At 39.3% G+C, this 16,724-nt stretch overlaps 1 non-coding gene across 1 annotated transcript; it reads right to left on the bottom strand.

Moving 5' to 3' along the window:
• Window positions 1-12,732: 12,732 nt before the first annotated feature.
• LOC137203040 (small nucleolar RNA SNORA73 family) lies at window positions 12,733-12,936 on the bottom strand. Its single transcript, XR_010932871.1, has one exon. It is a non-coding gene; the product is annotated as a small nucleolar RNA SNORA73 family (small nucleolar RNA).
• Window positions 12,937-16,724: the final 3,788 nt, after the last annotated feature.

Genomic DNA, 16,724 nt, shown 5'->3' with positions numbered 1-16,724 from the left:
CATCTGAAGATCTTTTATTAACTGGACTTGTTCCTTTGCCCATTCTCCCCATGTTATTCATGCCTGCTTGAGGGTATCCAGAACAACAGGGTTAATTAGGAAGCCTCTAACATTAACAAGATCATTGCTTGTGAACTGGACTCACTGACCTATGGGGAGATGCCTGAGAGGGCCTGGAGGCACAGTCTTAGGTCATGCTGAGTCTTCATCTTTAGAACCACTTCTTAGCTCTGTTTCAGTTTTGGATGTAGAAGTAATGAACTTTTTCAGTGATCCACGTTTCTAAATTACTGGACTCTTTGTCCATTTAGATTGAAGTTTACATGCAGACAAAAACCTCCTTAAATGTGTTCCGTTCAATCTACGCTCGCAAATGTTCTAGAAACGTTCTAGGTGTTTTTTCTAGGTCTTTCCTGAAAGTCTCAAAATGCAGCCAATATACACCAGCATTCTGAGTTTTTGCAACAAGTTCCTAGACTCGCAGGCCATGCTCGAACGTGTTCTGCCTTCCAAGGCATCGGAGGTAACAGTTTTCTTAAATGTATTCCCAAGAAATAGTAAGAGTCACCGATTTTCCAGCTTCTAATGTCTCTGTCCCATCTGCCCGCTGCCTACCTCTTAAGGTCAAGGTCCCATGTATTAGATTCTGTTGTGGCAACTCCAATTCTAGTATCAAATTCTAAATTAATTAGGCTATAGACACAGTTGCTATTACAGAATGCCAAAATAACAGTAGTTTAAACAAGATAAGCCTATTTCTGTCTTCCATGGTAGACCAGAGGAAAGCAGTCCAGAGCAGGGAAGGCAGCTTTGAGACAACTTCCACTTTGTGGTTGAAGATGACTTCTTGAGCGTTAGTCATCACACTTATGTGATAGCTGCTGCGAAGCAGGAACTAAGAGAGGGAAAGTACCTTCTTTCTCTTAAACACATGACTTGAGAGTTTTGTATCACTTATGCTCCTATTACATTAGCCAGAACTTAATCACATGACCACACCTCACTGTAAGGAAGGCTAGAAAATGAATGAGGTCTTTAACTGAGCAGCCATGATCCCAACTAAGAATGTTTGTACGACGTTGGCATCGCTGTTCATCTGCTTTACAGACATTGGGTGACTTTCACTTTATCACTCAATAACCGTTCTCTCCTTTCCCTTCTTAGAAGGAAATAACCAAGTATGAACTTAATTGGTGCTCATGGATTCCAAAGTGGCACAGCATTTTTGAAGAACTTCTATTTTGTTTGGCAAAGTAATTAACCTCCTGGAAAGATCAACATACATTTCTTGGTCTTGAAGGTTTTATAACATTTCCATAGACCACAAAACTAATAGGACATCTGTGAACAAGAGTGTTGGAAACTACAGAAACCAAAGGAGTGTCTCCCAAATAAGCATTTATTTTTTTAATCTTCCTTTCTAGACTTGCTTTCTAGAAACAGCCCTCTTCTTGTCTTTGCTTTCTACAATGGTCTTTCACTGAATCCACACAGATAAAAAGAACAGAGCATCTAAATCTAGATTCACATCTCCTTGACTGCAATGGTAATTTCCCCCTAGACCTAACAAGGGCAGACATTAGGTGTCCCAACTATTCTTTAGACTGTTTCAGATTTTTCACAGCATGGATTAAATGGTGGTGTTCAAACACTGGAGCTTATTAATTCCACTATGAATAAAACCAGACCTGACTTCTGATTCAATTTTAATACAAAGTATTGGAAAGTGTACAATCCTGGGGTCAGAGAGACTGTGGTTCAAACTGTGCTCTGGTATATATGTCTTAGTAAATCCCTTATATGTGGCGGAGCAGATGTCAGTTTTCTTAACTCTTCAAGTTTCATATTCATGATCTTAATTTTAACTATTAGTTCTCAATATATATCTCTAACTCTGTTCTTTTTCCTGAGCTTTTTTCCCCTGTATCTCTAATTGGACAGTTAGGGATAATAATTGAACTTACTAGGGCTGTAGATGGTTAAATGGGATGACATTAAAATTGCATAGGATGGTGCCTAACAGTCAAATCATAATTATTATTATTGTGGTCAAGAGGAATGAACAAATCAATAAATCTATCATCTGTAACACACTTCATAAGAAATGGTACAGCTGTGTGTGTGTGTGTGTGTGTGTGTGTGTGTGTGGTGTTAAAATAAAAATTGTTCAAATTAACAGAGGTACACCCGAACATTTTTCTTTAAAAAGGAGCTATGATTGAGAAATACTACTCTAACCTAGAATTTCCCCTTTCTCTTGCTCTAAACTTTGCAAATAATAGATAGATAGTTAATAAATGGTACTTACTAACATGAGTTTACTAATATGAAAATTTTAAAATTAGTCTAAGACTCTCCACTATTAATATATTTATATATTAATACATTAATATTAATAACATTAATAGCCCTATGCCAGTCATCATTAAATGCATGTCATACATGATCTCACTTGAACTTCACAATTACAATTGATGGTATATCTCGTCTCTGTTTCACAGATAAATACTCTGGTGTTCAGAGCAGTTAGCTGACTTACACAGAAGTGTATGGCAAGGAACTGAGAGATGCAGGAGTAGAACTCAGGTCAGTTGTGTCTAAAGTCTCTTCCTGTCATCAAAACATTGTACAGAATTTTAAAATGTATATGTGAAAGTATCAGAATGGCTGCATTCTAGCAGTATGTACACTAATGACACAATCTTAGAACATTTTTCTCTAGACCAGCCTGAGAGCAGGTATTCATGGCCTTGCTCTCCTAGAAGAGCAGGCATGTAGAGATACCGAATTCACCTGCAGTGGGAAATGTCAGTTAGAACTGTCAAGTGTATCTTACGGACGCTTTTTGGCTTTGCGTTGTATTTTCAGCTTCATTTGGATCTAAGAGTGAGGGAACAAAAGAGGAAAAGGAGATTCAAAGAAAGAGTTCTGATACCCATCATTCTTTTAGTCCTAGTGCCAACCTTCAAAAAAAATGCTTTCCAGTTCATCTGTCTTTGACTAACATATGCAGAGATGTGATCAGTCATCAGAATGATCAAATGCACTGGAGAGAGCCTGTGAACAATAAAAAGGCAGCTGCAGTATCTTGGCAGACTGATGCCATCGTCAATGGAATTTGCAGTTAACGTTTTTAGCTGCAGTTGAGGAAGGCTACCATAATAATGGTATTAGACCCTTCGGTGGAAAACTTCTCATTAGAACCTAATGGAACAGTTTAAAATATTCAGAAATGGTAGCCTGACTAGAGTCCCTGTTGTGGCAGTGCACTAGTTTTCTATAGCTGCATAACAAACTACCAGAAACTTAGCAGCCTGAAACAATACACATTTATTATCTCGGAACTTCTGTAGGTCAGACATCTGAGCACAGCAGCACTGGGTTCTCTCCTCCGTGTCTCACAGGCTATAATGAAGGTGTTGCCCAGGGTTACAATCCCATCTGAGGCTTGGGTCCTCTTCCAAGCTCCTGCAACTTTTGGTAGAATTTAGTTCCTTGCATTTGTAGGACTGAGGCCCTCAGCATCTAGAGACCATTCATGTAAATGTCTTAAAAAATGTAAACTATTACTTATAGGGACATAAAGCAGATCAATGATTACTGAGGGAAGGAGGCAGGGTAGAAAGAGGTGGATTACCAAGGGGCAAGAGATAATTTTGGAGATAATGAATTTTTCATAATCTTGACTGTGGAGATGGTTTCACAGGTATATACATATGTTAAAATTAAATGAATTTTATACTTCAAATATGTGCAGTTTATTGTACATCAGTTGTATCTCAATAGCTTTTAAAAACTGAATATAGGGAAAGAGTGACCAGTGTGCAAAATATACTGAAGTCTTCCTGTGATGAAGAACTAAGACGCCCTTAGCTTGTCACAGAGGAAACAGACATCATGAGACAGACCTTTGCCTGGCCAACTCGGCTAAGACTTAATTAGTCAGCATCTATTTATTGAGCACCTGCTACACACCATGCACGGTGTTAAGCACTTTGTATATATTATCTTATGAGATCGTCACAATAACTCTGCAATACAGTAACTTTGTGTGGCTTACTCCTTCCATAAAAATAAGTGCTTTGGGACACTCCACACAAAATCATTAACAACCTTTCATCTCAAATAGAGATCAGCAGTGTTCTGAGAGATGCACAGCAGGGGCCTCTGAATTACAGAATACTGCAAATAAAAACTGGCTGGCTTGGTGATTTGAATTTTTCTTCACAGGCTATATCTAGGAGTTTTTCTGGTTCAAAAAGCACAAAATTTAGGAAAGAGAAAGGGATAAATGTCTCTGTACACTGATCTTTAAGTCCATGAGCAGCAAAATCTCTAGCTAGTTGAAGGCATTTCATGAAATGTATAAAATTAGCCCAACATTGTATCACCACTGTTTATTCCAATGGACAGCAAGGTCAGTATTCTCCACAGGAAAGGGAACTGTCTTGAGATGGAGGTGTGGAAGAAGGTCGAGGTCTGACATAATATTGACCCAGATCAGTGAATTCTTTTTTTTTTTTTTTTTTTTGGTACGCGGGCCTCTCACTGTTGTGGCCTCTCCCGCCATGGAGCACAGGCTCCGGACACGCAGGCCCAGCGGCCATGGCTCACAGGCCCAGCCGCTCCGCGGCATGTGGGATCTTCCAGGACCGGGGCACGGACCCGTGTCCCCTGCATCGGCAGGCGGACTCTCAACCACTGCGCCACCAGGGAAGCCCCAGATCAGTGAATTCTTTACATGAGTAAATGAGATATTAGAATGGGGAACTACATTAGAATCAGAGCAGCCCTTTCAAAGCGCTCCTGTAATGTGAGAATGGGATGGTTGGGAGGAGACAGTAGTGTCACAGTTAGGTCCTAAACAGCCCTGGAAACTTGATGAAATAGAATCAGACTAGTGAGATGAGCCATGACTTTGAAAATCCTGGTTATGTAGCTATGGGCTGTGGGGCATTTCTGAGTGCTATGCTGGGGTTGCTCATTTCAGATCTATGTGCAAATATATATAAAGTCACGTGGTTTATGGAATTTCTCTGATCGATTATGCAGACGAGCAGCAGACACGCAGTTGGGAAGGTTCGGGAAACTGGCCTGTTGATCATGCAGATAGTCTTATCCACCCATGGAATAGGCATCACATGAGTGAGGATTTCCAGGGCTTTAAGAAGGCTGAATTTTTAAAAAGTTGGTTCATGCCTCAGATTCCATATTTATTAACTTCATTTTGAAGTTCTGATCACTATTAAAAGAAAATAATCTCTGAAAAGGTTAATAATTTTAGTAATTTTCATTATAATATTGATGTATTTATATGCATAATTTATAATTTAATAATATAATTATACTATTTAATTATAACTTCTTTGATTATAATTATAGTATATAATTATATAATTACAGTGTTTTGAGGATGATAAATCAAAATCTAACATAAGGTGCTCGCATTGCTTTTTGGTCTTTGTTTCCAATGAAGTCAAATATTTTTATGCAATAGGAAAGTTGTTAATATAGAAATATATGTGATATTAGATTTTTTCACTGGGGTCTTAGGAATATATCTACTATAAGCGAAGAAGGGGCTTAGAAATAAAGCAGAGGAACTTTAAAATTTTTCAACTGCTGTTTCATTAGGCAAAATCATGCTATTGCAAATGACTTGAATCTAGAAAGTAGTCATTGGAATCGAATGCAAAACTATCACTGATGATAACATTGCTATAGCATCAGGATTGTAAAACAAGCAGCACCTTTTGGAGTGAATGGTGGAAATTTACCTTGCTGTAGGATGCCCGTTTGTCTGCAGAGGCTTGGTCCAGTAATGCAGTTTGGGGCTCTGCAAGTATGTTACAAAACACTTGTAACACATTTGAACAGACTGAATCCCTCCCTCTTGACCTCTCCTGTTTCAGATTCCTTTATTTTCTGCAATAAAAATTCGCATCCAATCAACAAATAAAAAGTGAAAATATGAAAAGGTAAAGAATTAGCTTTCAAGTTGGGCACCAGTCCAGTTTTAAAAATTTAATGAAATTAAAATTAAGATAAAGTGACGTACCAAAAGAAGATTCTAATGGTTAAAACCTGGTTCGATGGAGCAAAATTTGTACTTGGAAAGCTTCTTTTCTTTGTCTCTTGCTTTTCTGAAAGTGAGTGGTCTTTTTGCCTGTGTGATACTGCTCATTCTAAACTTAGAAAACCTTGCAGGACTTCCCTGGCAGTGTTTTTACTGCCAGGGCCCCGGTTCAAGCCCTGGTCAGGAAACTAAGATCCTGCAAGCTGTGCAGCGCGGCCAAAAGAAAGAAAGAAGAAAAAAAGAAAACCTTGCTTAGAAAATCTTTTGCTTGGCTCTCCTCTCAGGATTTTATCGTTTTTACATATTTATGAACTTCTCCCAGAGCAGTAACAGTAAAAAATTGCCAGAAGGCCCTGTCCATACCCTCTGAGGTAATGATGTCAACCTGTACTGGACCAGGCAGTATACTGTCATCTCTTTGTCTTTGCATATCTTATTCTCTCTGCTTAGGGCACTCTCCTTTGTAAACCTGGACATGGATTTGTTAGAAAAATATAAAGTAATGGACTCTTTTCTCCTAAATGCACATACACAGAATTTTGCATACCCTGCCTGGCTTAGACAGAGTCCCCTACAAAGTAATCCTTGCACTGCCAGACGCTGATGGTGTGCCCACATCTGTCACTGTATTTGGAATATTTGTTTATGTATTTGACCGTCTCCAGGATGCTAAACTCCTAGAAGATGAGGTCTATCCCTTATCCAGGTTTTATCTCCTGGACGCTCAATATATATTTGTTGAATGAATAGATGCCTTGAGTTTCAGCTACTTGAGGCTCAATTTGTCACCAGTTATAGATATTTAAGGGCAAATTCAAAGACTGGACACAGGGGTTTCTCAACAAAGGTTGAGTGAATGCTGCAACATTTTAATGCCTGAATGTATGGTACTGTGTAATGGAAAAGGTGTTTATCATGTATTAATTTTGTGAATAAGCCAAGCCCCACTCCCGCTCTCTCTTTCACACACACACACACACACACACACACACACACACACACACACACACGTTCTAGTTAGAACTGGACAGTATAAGAAAGCTACTAAAATATCCAGTCATTCATATATAACAAGACATTTGTATATATTTAATATGTTGATGCTCTGGGATTGTAAGGATCCTACCTAAGGATAAAAAAGTATCAATAATCCCACATTTCTCCATTCTGAAGAGAGTCATCAAGAAATTAAGCCAGATATTTCTAGGCTTGCTCTGAGATTGTTAACTGGCCCTGCTACCTCCTAGATATCATGCCAGCACTGACGCCCACCTTAAGATGAAATAAGAGGAACAGACAGGGAAGAGAGAGGGTATACTAGTTTTCTATTACTGCATAACAAATGGCTTAATGGCCACAAACGTAATGGCTTCAAACAACATGAATTTATTATGCAACAGTTTCCCTGGGTACAGGTTAGTTGAGTCCTCTGCTCAAAGTCTCATGAGATTAAAATCAAGGCATCAGCCAGACTGTGTCCTCATCTAGAGGTTCAACTAGGGAAAGGTTTGCTTTCAAGCTTCCTCGGAAAGTCCGCACAATTCGTTTCTGTATGCTTGTAGGATTGAGGTCCCCACTGGCTCACCTGTTCTCATCCTAGAACTACTTTCAGCTTCTAAAGGCCATTCTCAGGCCCATACCATGTGGTCCCTGCCCTTGGCCCTCTCACACCTCCGATCTCTCTGCCTTCGGGGAGGGAAGGCCCAGTGTCTTTTAAGTGCTGATCTGATTAGATCAGGTCCACCCAGATACCTCTCTTTTGATGAACTTGAAGTCAACTCATTAATAACCCATTCAAGGAGTAATATCCCATCGTATTCACAGGTTCTGCCCACTCAAGAGGAGAGCATTACACAAAACATGTACACAAGGGGTAAGAATATTGGGGGTGCCCTGAGAATTCTGTCTACCACAAAGACATTATGGGAGGGGTTTATGGAGCTCTGTAAGTGCAGTGAGAGGTGATCTAAGATGGGAGAGAAGAATCTTGTTTCTTACTGCAGTCCTACCCTGTTGGTGCTATTGGACCAGCACAGAGCATGGTAGGGGAGTTCCTGGTAGAATGTGAGGTACATTCCCTGAAGTTTGTGGTTATACATAAAAATTGTTCCTTTTTATGGCCAGTGTATTTTCTGAAAAGGAGAGGACTTGGCAGAATACTTGGCAGCAGAGAGGTGATAACAGATGGTGATGTGGTGTGCCTTAGAAGAGGAGAGAGTCACCCATTCCAGTTCCCAAGACTCCCAGGGAGGAGGTCAGGAGATGCACCACTCTGCGGTGGCGGGTAGGGTTGGGGGACATTGGTACATGGACTAATTGAGAGAGACTAAAGGGAGACCAGGCGGCCCCTCTTTGAGGGCCCCAGGGGCTGAGGAAGCTGAGAGAAAGTAGAAATCTTTCCCAAGAGAGCCATGCACAGAATCTCAATGGAGACTGTTATATCAGCAGAGTAGAGATTCCGGACCTGAGCCTGGCTAAGACCTTGGTTGCCTCCCCACCACGAGCAGGTGACCAGTTACTCCAGAAGATCTTTGCCTCTCCTGTTTCTCCTTTCGACCTCCCAAATCGGAGGAACTGATTGTTGAAATACAGAAGGGAAGGAGTAACCAGAATCAGACCATTGTTTCACCCCACTGCAGATCTTTCACCCACAAGCCTGATCTACTGGGGAGAGGGAAGAGGAGTGGGTGGGAAGATTAGCAAATGTCATTTAAGCCCATATGAGACGAGAGGCTTAAACAGACCTGGACTTCTAGTGGAAGGTATGGCACGTTTCCAAGATGTGTCCATAACGAGTAAGGAGCTGACACTAGACAGAGCATGACTGAAAAAAGTGACTAGAGAAAACTAAAAACATTTCATGTTATAAACCCATGTTGAGACTATTCAATAAAAATTATAAATATATTTAAAATTTCCCCCAAGCTTCCAAATTTTTTTTTTTTTTTTTGGTGCGCGGCCCTCTCACTGTTGCGGCCTCTTCCATTGCGGAGCACAGGCTCTGGACGCACAGGCTCAGCGGCCATGGCTCACGGGCCCAGCCGCTCTGCGGCATGTGGGATCTTCCCGGACCGGGGCACGAACCCGTGTCCCCTGCATCGGCAGGCGGACTCTCAACCACTGCGCCACCAGAAAAGCCCCCTAAATTTTTTATGTTCAAAAAAGAATTTTTCCCCCCATGGCTCCCAATTTTCCAAGAAACAAATGATATCACTAAGTTACATAGAGGAGTGAATTAGATCCAGATACATTTCCCAAGAGCAAGTTTTGATATGGAAGGCTAGGATGAAATCAGTGCACAGCATATATTAGTGGGGTGGTGAAAAAAGGATGCCCCTAAAATTGCTAAGTAGGGAACTGGCCAAAAAGCATATCTGGATGGAAAAATGATACATAGTTTGAAACATTGGCCTGTAATAGGCAGGACATTAAAATGAGGTCCTAATATTTGTTTCTGAATGCAGCTATTATTTCATGTATGCTTGGCATTTAAAAATAACGTGAAGATACATCTGAAAATACAAAAGTATTTCACAAGAACTCAAAGAAGCAAAGAAACCATGGAAACATAGCTGATTTTGAACATCCCCCTTTGAAATATGTTGACTCATTATAAGGTGAACAAAGTAGTTCCTGTGATGCTCAGTCAGCTGAATATAATTGTGCTGAATGTAAATAGTTTCTATAAAACTTAATGACAAAAGATAAACCACTAGTTGTTATCCTTGCATTGCTAGTGGTACCCGTTCCATTCTGAATTCCCATGGTACACATAAAACAGTATGCATGAGTGTGTGTGTGTGTGTGTGTTTATAAGTCATCACAGCATATTCATCATAGTATAAACCTTTAGAAAAATTTATCTTTAGGCAAGCAGTAGTAAGATCAATTTAGCTTCAGAAGAAAGCAGTCTCTTCCAATTTAACAATAAGAAGTATTAAGTGTTATAGTAAATGTTGCATTCATATGTTGGAGAAAACCACATGTCCTAACAGAAGGAATAGTAAGCTACAAAGAACTAATTTAATTTTTCTGGTTCAGCACATGGATAGCCAGCACAACTAACAGACCATTTGAATGTTAGAATAACTTTTCAGACATAGCACCATTAAAATCCAATTTTGTTAAACTTCTTGGTTTTAAGACAATTTTATGTAAAATTTCAGTCTTTGACAATAAATATTTGAAATGATTACCTCAAATATAAGAACAATTTTGGTAGGAAGTCCAGTGTGCTACGTATTTCGCGTATGTGCAACAAAATACGAAGGCACGGATGGAAGATGAGTATAGTGGCTGGGAAGCCACTAGTGAATGGTGAGCCCTCGAACACTCCTTGGCCACACAATTGAGACTACATGGCATGCATTCCGCCTGATTTTAAATGTGATTAACAGTATTATAAGATTTATTCTCTTTCAAGTTCAGATGTACCTTTTTATAAAAGAGACATTGCTATCTTCGACTGTTGTGTAGGGTATGGATTTTTTTCTCTCTATTTTGGAATAGAGAGAAAATTGAAAATTGTTAAATTTTTTCAATTTTCTAATTGAAAATTGTTAAAAGCGTATGCTCTCTCTCTCTCTCTCTCTCTCTCTCTCTCTATATATATATATATATATATAAATGTACACACATACATAATACTTAAATGCTTGACTGTGCAAAGGATACTTTTGGATGGTAAGGAACTGGTATAAGTGGCTGCCTCTAGGATTAGAATAGTGAGGTCAGGGACAAGGGTGGGAGGGTGTCTAAGTTTGGTTTTCTTCCAAAGCAGAAGCTGAGTTAAGAACTCGGGTGCAAGTAATCCCTGAGAGGTGAGGGCAGGAAGCACAAGTATAGGAGTGGGGAAAGTGAGACCAGAAAAGTAGAAAATCCAAAGAGTATGATAATGAGCATATGACCACTTTGGACAAGCAGGGCTCAGTCCCACAGGGGACTCCTTCAGAAATAATGTGAAACACACTTCAAAATTTTCTCTCGGGATGAGCCACCCACCCTCACTCTTAACCTTCCCCCATGGTCAAGAGCACCCCAGGAGCATTTTCTCCACACTTGCTGTGCAGAGAAGAGAGACTCAGATGCTTGAGATGGAAGCTGCCGTCATCTTGCCAGAGATTCTTCGGGGTGCTGGAAGGCTGGGGAGAAAGTATTTACGTTTCATCCAGTCCCCCTGGCTCTGAGTTCCTGCTTCCACTGTTTTGCACTGCGTTGCTCCCTGTTAGACCCTGCTTCCCATCCCTGTATTAAAAGTTTGGGATAACAGAGCCTGGAAACCCTTAAACAACTTAGAATTAATTATTAGCATCTCTATTCTTAAAAGGCTCCTGGTAATCTCCCTTGCACCACTGCAGGGATTTTCTCACTGGACCCTCTTCCTTGTAGTTTCCCACCATGCAGTTCAGCCTTCTCTGCCTCTGCTCTAAAAGGCTTTCCTTTACCCACTCACTGTTTGCAGGATCATAAATTCCTAAACTTCTCGGGCAGAGCAGTTTGACTCTGCTTTGCTGCTTGCTTCCAAGTGTTTGCAAAGCTTCACCTTCTACACCCAAGATGAGTTACCATGTTATTTTCTTACCAAAGGCAGTTCCCTCCCTAAGAGTAACTTTACTTCACTTTTAAGATAACAATTAATTTTTTTTTTACCCTACTATATATGTAAAGTTGGAGCACAATAAACCATCCTAACAGTACAGGGGTTTCTGATAGTATCATGTATTGTCTTGATTCAGTCTGGGTGCACTTCTTAGGTTCCCCGATTCACTCGTTTCTTCTTATATAGTCTTTGTTGGAATGTCCACCTCTTGCTTCAAAGTCCTGATCACTGATGTTTCTTAGTTTTTTTTTTGTTTACCCCAGGAATCACTGTGTAATGCTCTGTGCTACCATATAACTGGTTGTTAACTCTTCTCGTTTGTGAAGGATTAATGTTCTTATAGCAGGGAGAGAGTTTTCTGGATTGTAGTTAAAATGTAAAGCAGCTTCCCTCCCCCACTCAGCAATTTAATCTTCCTTCTCCCATTTGGGTCAGACTATGGCACTTGCTGGGTAATGCCATTCAAACCTCTCCAGGCCACAGTAGCTCTGAACATTACTGTTTGGTTATGCACGTTTGAATGGTGCCCGTTGATTTCCTTTTATAATTATCAGAGGATACAAGAGAGATTCTCAAATTGAGTTTGAAAAAGACTTGTATTTCAAGCTGCAAGTCCTCTATCCTGAGCTGAGCTGAGCAGGTAGTTTTAGGAAAACTTTAGGGAAATAAATACATTATTTATTTGCTCTGGAGCTTTTAATGTTGACATTATCCCTCTTTTACCATGAGGGAGTTTGACTAATGGCTTAGCCATGGCTATAATCGCTAGAAATTAGAGGAGAAAAAAAAAAGGAAGGCAAGATTCTCTCCAATCCCCACCTCCACCCCAATCCCCAGGCCAAGATGCACTGTTTAACAATCATTCTTTTAGGAGGGAGATGAGTTCTGATGAAAATACAACTTCAAGCAAATGCTAAGCCCAGCTTTCCTTTTTTTTTTTTTTCTTTTTGCAAAACAAGGCAGGTAAGAGCTTTAATCCAGTAGTACACCCAAACTGATTAAAACAAATTTTTCATTCACTTCGGATCAACCTAGATTCAGATATGCTGCTCTAGAGAGCTGTTTCCTGCATGGTTTGTCTCCTCAGTCGTTGTCCACAGGACTCTGAGAAGCTGTAGGAATATGCAGGCACAGACTCAAGGCCCGGCTTCATCTCCAACGTTGTGGAAAGGGACTGTACATCATGGGGCAGAGCCCTATGCTCCCCTACGCCACCAGGACAGAGCCCGGGGAGAGTGACCTCCCGGGGTATCCATGTTGGTTCCAGCTTTCCTTCTTAATGATCTCATTCGTAATTGGTCACAATGATTTCCCAAAAGGTTCTTGCAAATCAACATTCAGTTTAAACAAGCAACTTCCAATAAGCCCTTGAGCCAGGTCATGAAGACACAGATTTATCTGCTGAGGATTTTTAGGTGCCTAGGCAGCTAGATTTGTCCATCTTCAGGCATCTTGAAAACTACAATTCTATTACTCCTTCCCAGAGGTTTGGCATTCTGCAGACAGCCTGGGAGGTCTAGTTCTTGCTCTACCTCTGTCTCAATCCCCTCAGTTTCTCTCATGGCCAAATGCAAATAACACTGTCAAGCTGTCTATCATTGCAGTGACTCATAACTAGCAATTCTTATTTTAAAGCACTTTCCAGTTATTCAAATGATAGCTTATTTTAGAAAAGAAATAAGCTAGTATATGGAAAATACTGGATACAATGGTAAAATACATACCCTACCACCTGCTTTGTTTAAAAATGTCTCAGATCAAGAAATGAGAAATTAAAGTAACTATATCTTTAGCCTAAACACACAAAAAGACCTGTCTATTTGTCTTTTTATGTATTAGGAAGTAACTACCTTTTAATGTTTGGGGAAAAAATGCTTGTATTATATCACAGACATACATGCTCAGGGAACAAGGGGAAACTAGAACACAAGAAAAGCAAATCCTCTTCCTCTTTCCTCTTCCTTCCTCCCCTCCATGCCCATCCTGGATGCCTGGTGCAGCTGAAATGGGCTCAAGTAAAGAAGATGATGATGTCAATAATACTTTACATTCGCATAGCATCTTATGGCTTCCAAAATGCTTTCACCTAGATTGTTTCATTTAGAGAGAAGCATTGTACAGATGTTTTGTAGATTTGCAACCATTAAAATTGGTAATTCTGATTAAACTAGTCTAATATTTCAGGTTCTGTTTCACTCACTTATTTTATCCTGCCTTCTGGTTCACAAAGAGATTTTATTATGCTGATGTAAAGTGTCGGTCATTTTCCAATTACAAAAGCTCTTCCTTTTTTTTTTTTTTTTTTTTTTGCGGTACGTGGGCCTCTCACTGCTGTGGCCTCTCCCGCCGCAGAGCACAGGCTCCAGACGCGCAGGCTCAGCGGCCATGGCTCACGGGCCCAGCTTCTCCGCGGCATGTGGGATCCTCCCAGACCGGGGCACGAACCCGTGTCCCCTGCATCGGCAGGCGGACTCTCAGCCACTGTGCCACCAGGGAAGCCATAAAGCTCTTCCTTAAATGAAATCGTAAGAAAGTTTAGGTTGGAAAGAACTTTGGAGAAATTTTTATTCTAACCCTTTTATTTTGTAGATGAAACGCTGTGTTTCAGAGGACTTTGCGAATTGCCCAGGGCTTGGCTCCATTTTCTACTCTGAAATCTGTAAGGTTTGCTGATGTAAAGTGTAGGTTATTTATTTATATTTTAAAATCCTTTCTGTGTTTTAGAAAAGACTTTTCAGAAGGAAATTTATTTTATATTTAAAGTGAATGCTCCCTTTTTTTCTCTTGTCCAATATTACCAGATATCTTTTATTTTTTAATTAAAGGGATGTAGGTTCCTAATTAGATGTCGTTTTTCACTCTTTTCTCTATTTTTTATTATTTATTTATTTAATTTATTTTTGGCTGCGCGGGTCTTAGTTACAGCATGTGGGATCTTCGTGGAGGCATGCGGAATTTTTTGTTGCAGTGCGCAGGCTCTTTGTTGCAGCGCGCTGCCTTCTCTCTAGTTGCGGCATGTGGGTTTTTTCCTCTTCTCTAGTTATGGCGCACAGGCTCCAGGGTGGGTGGGCTCTGTAGCTGTGGCGCGCAGGCTCTCTAGTTGAGGCACACGAGCTCATTAGTTGTGGCGCATGGGCTTAGTTGCCCCACAGCATGTGGGATCTTAGTTCCCTGACCAGAGATCGAACCCGCGTCCTCTGCATTGTAAGGTGGATTCTGTACCACTGGACCACCAGAGAAGTCCTCTCTTTTCTCTTTAGATCCTTATAAGAATCTTGTAAAAGAGGCAAGGCAGATATTGTTAGCCCCATTTTAGAGTTAAGAAATCTGATACTCAGAGAAGACACATGAACTGTACAAAGTCACATAACTAGTTAGTGGAATTCATAATATTAGGAACCACCTTGTCTGATTTTTAGTCCAGTCTTCTTTTTTTTTTTTTTTTTTTTACTGCATATCACTGTTGGCCTTAGAATGGTTGAGGATCGTCAGATTTTCCTCAAGATAGATTTGTGCCTTTTTCCTAAATAGCTTGAAGAAAGGAAATGGTAATCAATATATGCCATTGAATTGGATACAAGTTGAAGTTTGTCATATGTGCATGTATTTGTAAAAATGCCTGACTGTAACATTGTTTCTTTTTAATATTGTTTTCTATTTCTAGCATTTCCAAAATTAGTTGGGTGAAATATTTTTATATGATGCAAATATACTAAATTTTAAATAGAAAAATTTCCATTTAAATTAGATACACAGTCAAAGGGTTGGAAAAGATCCTAACTGGAAAGTGGGTAACTGATGTTTATTGTGTGTTTATCATATGTCATAAATTACTTTTTCATTGTAAATGCCCACAAGAACCTGAAAAGTCCCTAATATTATCCCCCTTTTTATAGATAAGGAAATTAAGGCTCAGAAAACTGGGTAACTTGCCCAGAACCACAGTTCTACATGATTCCAAAGTTTGTGTTTTTTCCTGCCATACTTCTCATCTTTCCCCAAAAGCACAAATGAACTACAAAATCTCAAAGCATGTAGATCACTAATCATTTCAGTCAATTCTGAGAAAAAAAATTACTTGCTTTTGACTGAACAGACCTGTAAAGATGTCTCTATGTACATTCCTAATCATCTATGCCAACAAAACAAAGTATTCTAGAATGCATGGCCAATATTACATAGTGGCCTCTCAGACTAATAGGATTAATCTGTCCCATTTTTAAAAATTGAGTCATAGAAAACATTCTTTCCCTAATGGATAATTTATCCTTATTAACTTATACTTATGAAATAATAATAATGTGTATTTTTATCATAATAGATGAACTAAATCAATTGTAATTGAGACTTGAAAAGATATCACAAACTGTTATTCATATATTTGGAGTTTCACCAACTCTGTTGGCTTTAACTTTTAAGATGTGCAGGTCAAAAAAGAAATTTTGTTTTAAATTTACTATCACTTAAGTCATGAGGAGGCAGTGTACTGTTCTAAAAAGCATTGAATATTATTACAAATAGCAAAAGACCTAAATTCTTAGAAACAGTATATTTGTTATGAAATCTTGAAGTTTTTATTTATTGTGTCAAGTTTAATAATGTTATTGTCAGTATGTGCTTTTATAAAGACATGTATAATATGAATTCCTTTCATTTAAAACTGTTTATAAACATAAAAATGTAAAATATTGCATACATAAAGAAAAGTACTTTTAAATGTATAGTATAATGAGTAATTATTAAGTGGACATTCATAGAATAATCAAACAAGTTGGGATATAAACACTAACAGCACCCCTGAAGTCCCACCTCTATATATCCATTGCCCATTGTTTTGAGAATTTCTACTTTCATTTAACATTATATTGGCTAATTCCATCCCCATTATTGTGTGTTGCTCTAGTTTATTTTTTTGATTTATATTATTAATTTGATTGAAATTTTACCACAAGTTTATTTATCCATTCTACTGTTAATGGATATTTGTGTTTCCAGTTTGTTGCTGTTACCAGTCAATGCTGACATACATATTCTTGTGCCTATCTTCTG

Source organism: Pseudorca crassidens, chromosome 11 (assembly GCF_039906515.1).
Source record: "Pseudorca crassidens isolate mPseCra1 chromosome 11, mPseCra1.hap1, whole genome shotgun sequence".
Classification (NCBI taxonomy): Eukaryota; Metazoa; Chordata; class Mammalia; order Artiodactyla; family Delphinidae; genus Pseudorca; species Pseudorca crassidens.
Note: the sequence above shows the minus strand (reverse complement) of the source record. Positions and strands in the feature narration are given on the sequence as shown.